The sequence below is a fragment of the Mustela nigripes genome, chromosome 14 (genome assembly GCF_022355385.1).
Source record: "Mustela nigripes isolate SB6536 chromosome 14, MUSNIG.SB6536, whole genome shotgun sequence".
In the NCBI taxonomy this organism is placed as follows: Eukaryota; Metazoa; Chordata; class Mammalia; order Carnivora; family Mustelidae; genus Mustela; species Mustela nigripes.
In genome coordinates, this window is record NC_081570.1 from 41,981,109 (window position 1) to 41,993,301 (window position 12,193).

Here is a 12,193-nt window from a genome sequence, read left to right on the forward strand (position 1 = left end):
AGCATCTGACTCTTGATCTCATGGTTGTGAGTTCAAGCCCTGTGCTGGGCTCTATACTAGGTATAGAAAGCCTCCTTATACAAAGAAATGAAAAACAAGACAAGTATCCAATAGTGAAAATTGGATGCAACCCTGTATCCATCAATATGGCCTGATAATGAATTATGGAACAAATTCAAATGGCACACTAATACAGTTTTAAAATGAATGAATTCGGGGCACCTGACTGGCTCCGTCAGTAGACCATGCAACTCTTGGTCTCAGGGTTGTTTTGAGCCCCACATTGGGTGTAGAGATTACTTAAAAATAAAATATTTCAAAAAATATAATTCATTCTTCTTATTTTAATTTTTTTTAAAAGATTTTATTTATTTATTTGACAGACAGGGATCACAAGTAGGCAGAGAGGCAGGCAGAGACAGAGAGAGGGGGAAGCAGGCTCCTTGCCGAGCAGAGAGCCCGACATGGGGCTGGATCCCAGGACCCTGGGATCATGATCTGAGCTGAAGGCAGAGGCTTTAACCCACTGAGCCACCCAGGCACCCCTTATTTAAAATTTTTTTTTGTTTTAGTTTTTTTTTTTTTAAATGTTATACCCAGTGTGGGGCTTGAACTCAACCCTGAGACCAAGAGTCACACACTCTACTGACTGAGCCAGCCAGGTGCCCCAAAATGAGTGAAGTAGATTTCTATATGCTACCATAGAAAAAGTTGTCCAGAAGTGATAAAAGGGCAACTTGTAAAACAGAATGAATACGTGCACACACACAAAACTCTAGTATGGGGTGCCTGGCTGCTCAGTCTGTAGAGCATGTGACTCTTGATCTTAGGGTTGTAAGTTCGAACCCCATGTTAGGTATAGAGATTACTTAAAAATAAAATCTTTTTTAAAAAATCCAGTATAAAGAAGTATAATTTTTTAAAGATTTTATTTATTTATTTGAGAGAGAGAGAGAATGAGTGAAAGAGAGACCATGGAGTGGGGGAGGTCAGAGGGAGAAGCAGACTCCAGCTGAGAAGGGAGCCCCATGTGGGATTTGATCCTGGGATTCTAGGATCATGACCCAAGCTGAAGGCAGTTGCTTAACCAACTGAGCCACCTAGGTACCCCAAGAAATATAATATTTTTATCAAAATTTTTCTATATTAAGTGAGAGAGAGAAGAATATAGACCAAACTATTTCTTTTTTCTTTTCTTTTCTTTCTTTCTTTCTTTCTTTTTTTTTTTTTTTGAAGATTCTATTTATTTGAGAGAGGGAGCATGCAGAGGAGGAGCAGAGGGGCAGGCAGACTCCCCAATCCCTGAGCATGGAGCCCAGCACTGAGGTGATGCAGGCCTCAATCTCAGGACCCTGAGATTAGGACCTGAGCCAAAGTCAGATGCTTAACCAACTAGGTCCCCCTAGACCAAACTATTAATGGTGGGTGTCAATGAGGGAGTCAGGGGAAAGAGGGGATAACAGGAGATCTTCACAGTCTTTGTTAATTATTTCTAAAATGGTTGAATTTTGAATGTAAAATATGTATTTTACTCTTTATAGAAATACAAAAAGAGGCAGCTAAAAACTGAAGTAATGGGCAAAGTCACTGATTGATAATTCATTAACCATAAGAATTTCATGTCCACTTCTCCCACTAGTGACCTTCTAGAAAAGGTCACTTTTCTAGAAGGTAGACTCAGATGTAAGTCCTGGCTGTGCCCCTGACTCACGGACTGAGCAAATTGTTTCCTCTCTGCAATCTTCCATTTTCCCACTGGACAATGAAAAGTTTGAGCTGTGCTTATAGTTTTTGCAGTGTCCCTTAGTAGTCCCCCTCAAAAGCTACCCAGAGTAAATGAAGGCTCTCTGTGAGCCGACCATAGGTCGTCTCCAGCCTGCCCTTACACAACCTGCTCCAAGTTCCAGCTCTGCATATGCTATGCGTATACACACACACACACACACACTGAAATGCAGCAATCATAGAAATGTTCGTGATGGGCCCCTCAGAACCACATTCTCAGTGGACATCTCTGACCTGTCCTGCTGGACTTCTTAGCCACATCTGACATTGCTGACTGCACTCTTCTCCCTGACACATTCTCTTCCCTTTCATGCCACTATATTTCCTGGTTTTATGCTTTTCTCTTTGAGGGCTCCTTCCTTTTCAGATCTGTTGATGTCTCTTCCTCCTGCCCACTCCTTCCCGGTTGCTGTTCCTTGGAGTACCAGGCTGGTTCTTCTTCTCACTCCATCTCACAGCCATCTCATTTTTCCTCATAGTTTGACCACCATCAATGCCCTATTTTTTTTTAAAGATTTTATTTATTTATTTGACAGACAAATCACAAGGAGGCAGAGAGGCAGGCAGAGAGAGAGAGAGAGGGGGGAGCAGACTCCCCGCTAAGCAGAGAGCCCCACACGCGGCTCAATCCCAGGACCCCGAGATCATGACTTGAGCCAAAGGCAGAGGCATTAACCCACGGAGCCACCCAGGCGCCCCAATGCCCTATTTTTTTAAAAAGATTTTATTAATGGGGCACCCGGGTGGCTCAGTCGTTAAGCGTCTGCCTTTGGTTCAGGTCATGCATGATCCCAGGGTCCTGGGATGGAGCCCCTCATCAGGATCTCTGCTTCTCCCTCTCCCACTCCTTCTGCTATGTTCCCTCTCTCACTCTGTCTCTGTCAAATAAATAAATAAAATCTTAAAAAATTGAAATTAAAAAAATACATAAAATATTTTATTTATGTATTTAGAGCTAGTGCGGGGAGAGGCAGAGGGAAAGGGAGAGAGAATCTCTAACACGCTCCAAGCTGAGCACAGAGCCCATGATGGAACTTGGTCTCTTAACTGAGATCATGACTTGAGCCAAAATCAAGAGTCAGGCAATAAAGCAACTGAGCCACTGAGGCGCCCCACCATGTATGCCCTACTGACACCCAAATCTCTACCTTGTATCTACACTGGACTCCTATTCACCTGCCTAGTGGGCATGTCTACAGAAATTGCAGTTCAACGCTTCTAGAACTTAACTCATCACCGCTCCCTGACACACCTCTCTCCCTTCCACTCAGCCTTCACAAATCCCCAGAGCCTTTCCTTTCACATACCACTCACTTACTACACTATTATTATTTAAGAGACTGGTTTCCCCTCTCTCCTTAGCCCAGCACCTGGCCTTCAGGATATATATAATTTAACTATAAAGTAAGCATTCTGAGCACCAACTCCCTGCTGTCCCTGACTAGGACCTATCTAGAAACCAAAGACGAGCAGTTTCCCCCAGAGATTTAGAGTCTAGCTGAGGATTTCGCAGTCCCAAGTAGGCCTTCAGTCCTGTGCTTTTTCAGCATTCTGTTGCTCCCATTGTCCCCTCTAATGGGCAAGAGTTCCCTAGGGGAAAAAATGTTCACTTTAAATCCTTATCAACTGTTACCTTAGTCATTGGCTAACCAGTATCTGCTAACAACTCAGTTTTTTTTTTTGTTGTTGTTGTTTGTTTTGTTTTTTAAAGATTATTTATTTATTTGACAGAGATCACAAGTAGGCAGAGAGGCAGGCAGAGAGAGAGAGGAGGAAGCAGGCTCCCCAATGAGCAGAGAGCCCGATGCAGGGCTCGATCCCAGGACCCTGGGATCATGACCTGAGCCGAAGGCAGAGGCTTTAACCCACTGAGCCACCCAGGCGCCCCTAACAACTCAGTTTAAATTAATCCCTTGGTAATTAGCTAACACTTGAGTACTTAATATCTAGTTTTCTACTAGCACTTTAGTTATTTTCTAACACTTTATTTATAAGCAATATATTTTATTTATCAGGTTTTATCTTAGCACTTAGTAGTTTAGCTTTCTGCCAAGCCTTAATTATTAATCAATATTTTGGTTGTCTGTTTAAATCCTATGCTGATCCCTTAGCTATCTGCTATTAGTTTAGAGTAAATTAGCAATCCAGAGACCACCAGGTAGGAGTTTGGAGAGGGATCACTTCTGGCTGTGGATATGACAAAGGCCTTTGTGTTTGGCTGACTTCTCCTTCATCAACTGGTCCCGGGTCCTCTAAGAAAGGGAGGTCCCTCCTAATTGCTTATTTACCTCTCTGAGCTGAGCTAGAATGTGGTGAGAGGAGAGTATGACTATGAGGTGCTTCCTGGAAAGTTGTGGTTGAAAGGGACATTCATTCATCAACAAATATTTCTTAAGTCCCATTTATGTGTCAAGTTCTGCACTAGGGTCTAGGGATATACCAGTGAACAAAACAGGCCTGTTCTCAGCTGCCACGTTACTTCAAGAATAGTGGGAAAGACAAACATTAGTGGGAAAGATAAGCATTAAACAAATAATTACACCAATTATTACATAATTATGACAAGCACAAGGAGGAAGTACAGGGAGGCTGGCCCTGGAGCTATTCTGGAGTTCAGAGGCCTCCCTAAGGAATGACATTTAAGCCAAGAGCGGAAATTTTATTTATTTATTTATTTATAAGATTTAGTTTATTTATTTGAGAGAGAGAGAGTGCACAAGGTGGGGAGGGGCTGAGAGAGAGGGAGAAGCAGACTCCCTGCTGAGCCAAAGGCAGATGCCTAACTGACTGAGCCACCCAGGGGCCCAAGAGGTGAAATTTTAATAAGAGTTAGAGGAAAGAGGGTTGCTTGGGTGGCTCAATGAGTTAAGCATCTGCCTTCGCTCAGGTCATGATCCCAGGGTCCTGGGATGGAGACCAACACTGACATCAGGCATTCTGCTCAGCAGGGAATCTGCTTTTCTCTCTGCTTGTATGCTCTCTCTCTCTCTCAGATAAATAAAGAAAATCTTCACAAAAAAATAAAAAAAGAGTTAGGGGAAAGAAGTGGGAAGTTCTTAAGTAGATGGAGACCCTAAGGAAGGAAGATGCTCAAAAGGATGGAGCCAGTGCTATCTGGAGCCATGTGATAAGGTGAAGGGCAAGAGAGGTAGTCAGGGGCCAGACCGTGCAGGCCTTGTGGAATCCAGGTAAAAAATGAAGGTGACCTGACTTAGCATGACAGAGCCTGTCTTCAGTTCCAAGTCTGAAGGCCAGAAATAAACTCCAGGGCAGAGACAGACACTGAGCTACAGATAGCCAGATTGCTCTGGCTTCCCGGAGGAGGGATCACCATGGAGACTCCTGTGAAAAGCAGGCAGACCTGGCAGATCCCAGTTCCAGCAAGGCCAGCCTGGAAGCTGAGGGAGGGGATTGCCAAGGCCTGGGTCCCTACGAATCACCAAGTGGACTCCACCCTGACAGATGACACAGCAGGTGGTCAAAAGGGTGTACATTTCAGGGGCGCCTGGGTGGCTCAGTTGGTTAAGTGACTACCTTCAGCTTAGGTCATGATTCTGGCGTCCCAGGGATCTTTTGAGTCCCACATCGGGCTCCCTGCTCAGCAGGGAGTCTGCTTCTCCTGTTGACCTCTCTCCTCTCATGCTCTCTTTCTCTCATTCTCTCTCTCTCTCTCTCAAATAAATAAATAAAATCTTAAAAAAAAAAAAGGTACATTTCAAAAATGAAACACTGCCTTAGGTCTCACAAAAACCTCTGCAGCTTCCTCTCTTCCCCACATTTCCTTTAGTCCCTACATCTTAGCTCTCACCTGTGGCTTTTACCGCTTTGTGTTAGGATGGAGATTTGTGAGCTATAACAGGAACCCAAAGTAAACACATCCTCAAATAAAGTTAAAGTTTATTTCTAGCCTATGTAAAGGACCTTTAGCCAGGTTAATGGCTCTTCCATCCTCAGGATATTGCCATCACCTGCATAACCTAAGACAGCTGGCCACCTCAACCCTAGTCCTTTTTTTTTATAAAAAAAAAGATTTTATGTATTTGTGTTATGTTGTGTTATGTTATGTTATGTTATGTTATGTTATGTTATTTATTGAGGACGTGTGAGCAGGGATGGGGTAGAGAGAGAGGGAGAGAGAGAATCTCAAGCAGACTCTGTGCTGAGCACAGAACCTGATATGGGTTCCTCAATCCCAACATCTTGAGATGATGACCTGAGCTGACACCAGAGTTGGAGCTCACCACCAAGCACCCTCAACCCTATACTTTTAAGTGAGGGCACTATAGCACATCCTACAGGTCAGACGAACTTGACCAAATAGCCACTCAGACAAGGATGACTGAGAAATAAAGTTTTTATTTGTATGGTAACATGCCCAGATGAAAATTGGGAGTTTCATTAACATAGAAGAAGGGGAGAACAAATAGCCCCAATAGTTGGGTTCTGGAACAAAACCCCCCACATCTTAACATCTTTCAAATCTCTCCCTGTTCTTTCCTGCTACCATTATCCTAACTCAAGACTTATCATCCTTCTTGCTCATCAGCTTGGTTCCAGCTCCCTTCTCCAATCCATCCTTCATGTCACAAGCTAAATGATGTTCCAGAAGCAAATCTGAGCATATCATCTCTCTGCTTCAGTGTGTCCTCCATTCCTATTCTTGGAGTAAAGGCTTAATTCCTTAATCTGTCATTCCAAGTCCTTGTGCCTCATTTTCCTCCATTTCTTGCCATATTCTCTTTACCCATTGCACAGGTAAAAAATATTCTCACTTTCCTTGATATTGATATTGCCTTATCCCTCTTTGAGTATAGGAAATGCTTGGCTCAGAGTGGGTGTTCAACTGACCTCGTTGTTGTCAAGTGTATTTCTGAATGTCCCAAAGGCTGTCTGAGCCCCTGCATCTGGTAGGCTTTTCCCACAGAAGGGGTGACCCATTTCAGTGAGATGGGAAAGTCCGGTTAGAAGACCCCTTCCTCTAATCCCTTAGAATATAAGTGCTCTACTCCGATCGTATGGCCAACTGAGCCCTGCTCATCATTCTCCAGTGGGAGTGCCAGCGCCATGGCTGTCTTTGGTACTAGTGAAGATTACACGGGGGCATATGTCTATTAAAAAATTATTTGTTATTGGGGCACCTAGGTGGCTCAGTCGGTTAAGGATCTATCTGCCTTTGGCTCAGGTCAAGATCTCAGGGCCCTGCAATCGAGCCCCAAGTCAGACTCCCTGTTCAGCGGGGAGCCTGATTCTCCCTCTCCCTCTGCCACTCCCTCTCCTTTCGTATTCTCTCTCTCAAATAAATAAATTAAATCTTTTTTAAGAAATTATTTGCTGTTTTCCCAAAATTCAATTTTAACTTGCCACCCATTATTTTATCTGGCAACCTTTCCCTGGATTGAACACCATGCGGTAAGCTGTTGAGCTAATGCATCTAAGATCCTTTCAACTCCAAGAAACAAAGATTCTAACTTCTGGTTTGCCTTGTTCCTCCCAATGAAAGCAGAAACTCTTCTCGGGATTTAAGTAGAAAAGCTGGGAAAAATAGTTAACAGGTTAATAAATATGATAAATGACAATACCCACTTACTAGCTGTGTAACCCTGGAACTACCCCTTAACCTCACGAAACCACCATCACTTCATCTAGCCAATAAAAGGAAATCAAGATGTTACCTAAAATCACTGGGCACTGTGCTAGATAACTTCTATGTGTTCTCTCACCTGGAATATTCAGACAAAGAAATGTTTAAGAAGGCACTCTGCAAGTGGAAATGGGCTGTAACAAAAATGAAACAGTATTATCATCAGAGCAGTACTTGTCTGCACTTGATTTCCTTTACTGACTCTTGTCAGTAAAGGATTGGAAAGAAGCTTCCCAAGGATGGTCACACTGCAGAGGAAAGACATTGTCTAGAACTCTAGAGTATAGACAGGTGGTTTTTAATTATGGGTGATTTTGCTCGCCAGGGAATATTTGGCAATACCTGGGGACATTCTTTGTTGTCACAACTGGGGGATGGGCACTACTGGCATCTAGTGCGTAGAGGCCACAGAAGCTTCTATAATGCACAGGACTGTCCACCACAACAAAGAATTATCTCAAAACGTCAATAGGCTGAGAAATCCTAGTCTAGAGTATTGCAAAGTAGGATTCACATCCCAGCTCTGCTACTTAGCAGCTGGGTGACTCATAAACAAAGTACTTTACCTCTCTGGGCCTCAGTGTCTTCCTCTGGGACGTGGGGATATTAATGGCACTTAACTCATAAGCCTATTGGGATGATTAAATGCTAATACACCCACAAACCACTGCAGTGTCTGACACATAGTAAATATCCAGTAAATGATAGTTCTTCCTGTGGTTATTTAGGAATTACTGTCTCTGTTTAAAAGACAGGAAATAAAAGCTCAGAGAGGGGAACATACTTGCCCAAGATCAAGAGAAAAGGCAGTTCAGTCCTAGGGTTGGCAAACATCACTAAGAATCTTCTGTAAACAAATGCTGTGGTTTTCATATTACATTATAATAACAATATCTTGAAAATACTGTTTACACTAACTCACCACCTTGAAATTATAATAGCTAATAGACCAATCTCTAGATCTTGTTATTTAATGTTTAAGAAAGACATTAATGGGGTGCCTGGTTGGCTCAGTGGATTAAAGCCTCTGCCTCGGGCTCAGGCCATGACCTCGAGGTTCTTGAGCAGAGAGCCTGCTTCCCCCTCTCTTTCTGCCTGCCTCTCTGCCTACTTGTGATCTCTGTCAAATAAATAAAATCTTTTTTAAAATTTTAAAAAATTAAAAAAGAAAGACATCCATAAAATAAATATATTTTTAAAAGATTTTATTTATTTATTTGACAGACTGAAAGGGAAAGATAGAGCACAGCAGGGGGAGCAGCAGAGGGAGAGGGATGATGTGGGGCTTGATCCCAGGACTCTGGGATCACGATCTGAGCTGAAAGCAGACACTTAACCGACTGAGCCACCCAGGCGCCCCATAAAGTAAACATTTTTTTTTTAATATTTTGAAGGGCACCTGGGCAGCTCAGTTGGTTAAATGTCTGACCTCAGCTCAGGTCATGACCTTAGGGTCCTGGGATCAAACCTCACATCCGCAGGGAGCCTGCTTCTCTCTTTCCCTCTCCCTCTGCCCCTCCCCCTGCTTGTGCTCTCTCTCCCTGTCTCTCTCTCTCTCTCTTAAATAAATAAAAACCTTTAAAATATATATTTTGATAATAATTCTATATAACTGATATTCTTGTTATCCTAAGTAATTTACTTTTTGCCGTTAAAAGTACTCTTCTGAATAGGGGTCCATAAGTCTTCATCAGACTGCCAAAGGAACCCTTGGCTAAGCAGAACTGAGTGCCAGTCCTGCCTGGACTGCTGTGTGACATTGGGTTTGTTATTTCTCAGGGGCACAATCACCCCTGCTTGGCTCACTCCAGGAACAAGTTAATTCTTGGCTGGGAAAGGGCTCTGGAAACTGTTGGCAGCTTCACAATTTTCCCAAAAGTCAGAGCAGAGTGCTTTCTACCTCCCAGCTAAACCCTGTCTCTAGGAGACCTCTCTCCTTTCCACAGGATTTCCACTCCACCCCCTTTACTTTCCATCTGATAAATAAAGAGGCCAAAGTGCACCTTCATTAGTGTACGAGATCCAGCCTCCAGTTTGCTGAGATGCATAGCTCAATAGAAAGGTTTTCTGGGGTACAATAACAATTCCCTCCAATTTTCATATCTGACCTTATAGTGACCCAGAGGACACTACCCCCTTGAAATTCTTCCTCTCTCCTTCAGACAGTGATCACTCTGCAGCCATGGTCCCTACCTTTCCCCTTTCACTGCCCTGTTCTATGATCATCTGTGTGACTCCCCCACCACCGGCGTGTTTCTCACGGGCAGACCCAGATCTGATCCCTCTCAGGGACTCCAGGGCTGAACTCAAAAGTATGGCACACATTAGCATTAGAAGCTGGCCTAGATGAAGAAAGGTAACCTGAAGCACAGAGAAGTATCAGGGAACAGGGAGAGCTAAGCTTTGAGTGCAGAGTGCCTGATGCCCGTGTTTACCCCACACAGCCAAAGCAAAGGATGGAGAAATGGGGGTGTCTTAGGCATCACAATAACTATTTCCTACTCTACCCATTCCTGTAAACAATTAGAAGAGCTAAAGATCTTGTCATCTTGAGCTAGCCCCTGCCCATCTGTCCAATGAGAGACTCAGTGGCTTTCAAACCTTTTTGACATGACTCAAAGTAAGAAATGCATTTTACATTGTGCTCTGGTCCATAATACATATGTACACACATATGTAACTGAAATAAGCATTTTATGAAAGAATACTTTGCTTTACCATCCCACAGTGCACTTTTTCTTTTCTTTTCTTTTTTTTTTTAAAGATTTTATTTATTTATTTGACAGAGATCACAAGTAGGCAGAGAGGCAGGCAGAGACAGAGAGAGGAGGAAGCAGGTTCCCCGCTGAGCAGATAGCCCGATGCGGGGCTCGATCCCAGGACCCTGGGATCATGACCTGAGCCAAAGGCAGAGGCTTCAACCCACTGAGCCACCCAGGTGCCCCAGTGCACTTTTTCTATTCCATTTAATTATTGTTTTTTATTTTTATTTTATTTATTTTTTTAAGTAGGCACCATGCCCATTATGGAGCCCAGCCTGGGGCTTGAACTCACGACCCTGAGATCAATACCTGAGTTGAGCTCAAAATTCTGACACTTAACAGACTAAGCCACCCCGGTGTTATTAATGATTATTTTTTAAAACTAGCTGTGACTCATTAACTGGTTACATGTCCCACAGGTCTTTTTCAGCTCAATATCCTGTGACTAGCTGAATGGAATAACCAAAGCTCATATAAAATGGGACAACTAGGGGCACCCGAGTAGCTCAGATGGTTAAGCGTTTGCCTTCAGCTCAGGTCATGATCTCTGACTCCTGAGACAAAGCCCCACCTTGGGCTCCTGGATTAGCGGGGAGTCTGCTTCTCCCTTTGCCTCTCCCTCCTGCTCGCACTCTCTCTCAAATGAATAAATAAAATCTTTTTTAAAAACTTTTTAAAAATGCGATAACTAAAGTTCAGGAGTCTCTAGTCTTGAATCAGTGTGACTGGGCCAAGCTGTGTACCTCTCAAAGCCTGTTTCTCTAGTTTACCCTGAGAGGACAGATAGGAAATTTCTAAGGGCCATATATGGCCCTTCCAGACTGTTATCCCCCGATCCTAGTGAGAACACTGCTCTTGTCACCTGGAAGTAATTTCTGAGAGTGGAGAGGTGTGCCCGCTTTGCTTCCTGGGGAGTGGGTTTCCATTTGGGACATTATGTAGCCCTCTTGTTACATGAGTTAATGCTCAGGGAAGGAATAGACAGGCAAGGAAGCCAGAGGCTGAAGACATTTAGAACTCTACTGGAGGGAGGCCTGACCGGATCAGTTGGTGGACGGACTCTTGATCTCAAGGTTGTGGGACTTCTGGGCGTCTCAATCGGTTAAGCGTCTCCCTTCCTCTCAGGTCATGATCCCAGTGTGCTGGGGTCCAGCGCCGTCCCCCCTACCCTGCCGGGAGTCCCCTGCTCTCCCCCCACCCCCCAGCCTGTGTGCCTGCTGCTGTCTTTCTTAAATAAACAAAATCTTTAAAAAATAATAATAATAAATTCTTGGGGGCGCCGGGGTGGCTCAGTTGTTAAGCACCTGCCTTTGGCTCAGGTCATGATCCCAGGATTGAACCCCGCATCGGGCTTCCTGCTCAGTGGGGAGTCTGCATCTCCCTCTCCCACTCCCCCCGTTTCTGTTCCCTCTCTATCTCTGTCAAATAAATAAATAAAATCTTTAAAAATAATAATAAAGTCTTTTTTAAAAAGTCCACTGGAAAAAGAGGCACAGTGAGAACCCCGGAAAGAACAAGAGCTTAGGTACTACACAGACCCAGGTTAAAATCCCACGGACTTGAGGACTGGGGAAATGACCTCTCTGGCGCTCAGCTCTCGTTTATAAAACGGGTTTGAAAATCCCTGGTCCCCTGGGCTGGTGTGGAGGTTCAGCGAAATAGTGTACTAATCATCCATACTGACCGAAAACCGTGCGGTCGCTGCCTGGCCGCTGTGTCCCGCACTCGCCTGGACCTGCCCTGAGATGCGGGCGAGGAGCACAGCGCCCAGCATCAGGAGGCTGCTCGAGAGCAGCTGTGGAATCCACGGCGGCGGCTTCGATTCCCGCCCTGCCACCTTGGACGTGTCGCCTAGTCTCTGGGAGCTCCCAGCACCCTCATGCATACACTGAGAACGCTGTGAGGCGGGCGGGGGAAGCGCAGGCACAGACCGGCGCCCAGAAGGCTCCCCCGGGGCAGCTCCCTCCTCTCGGCGCCGCGGGTCGTCCTCCCCTCCGGTCTCCTC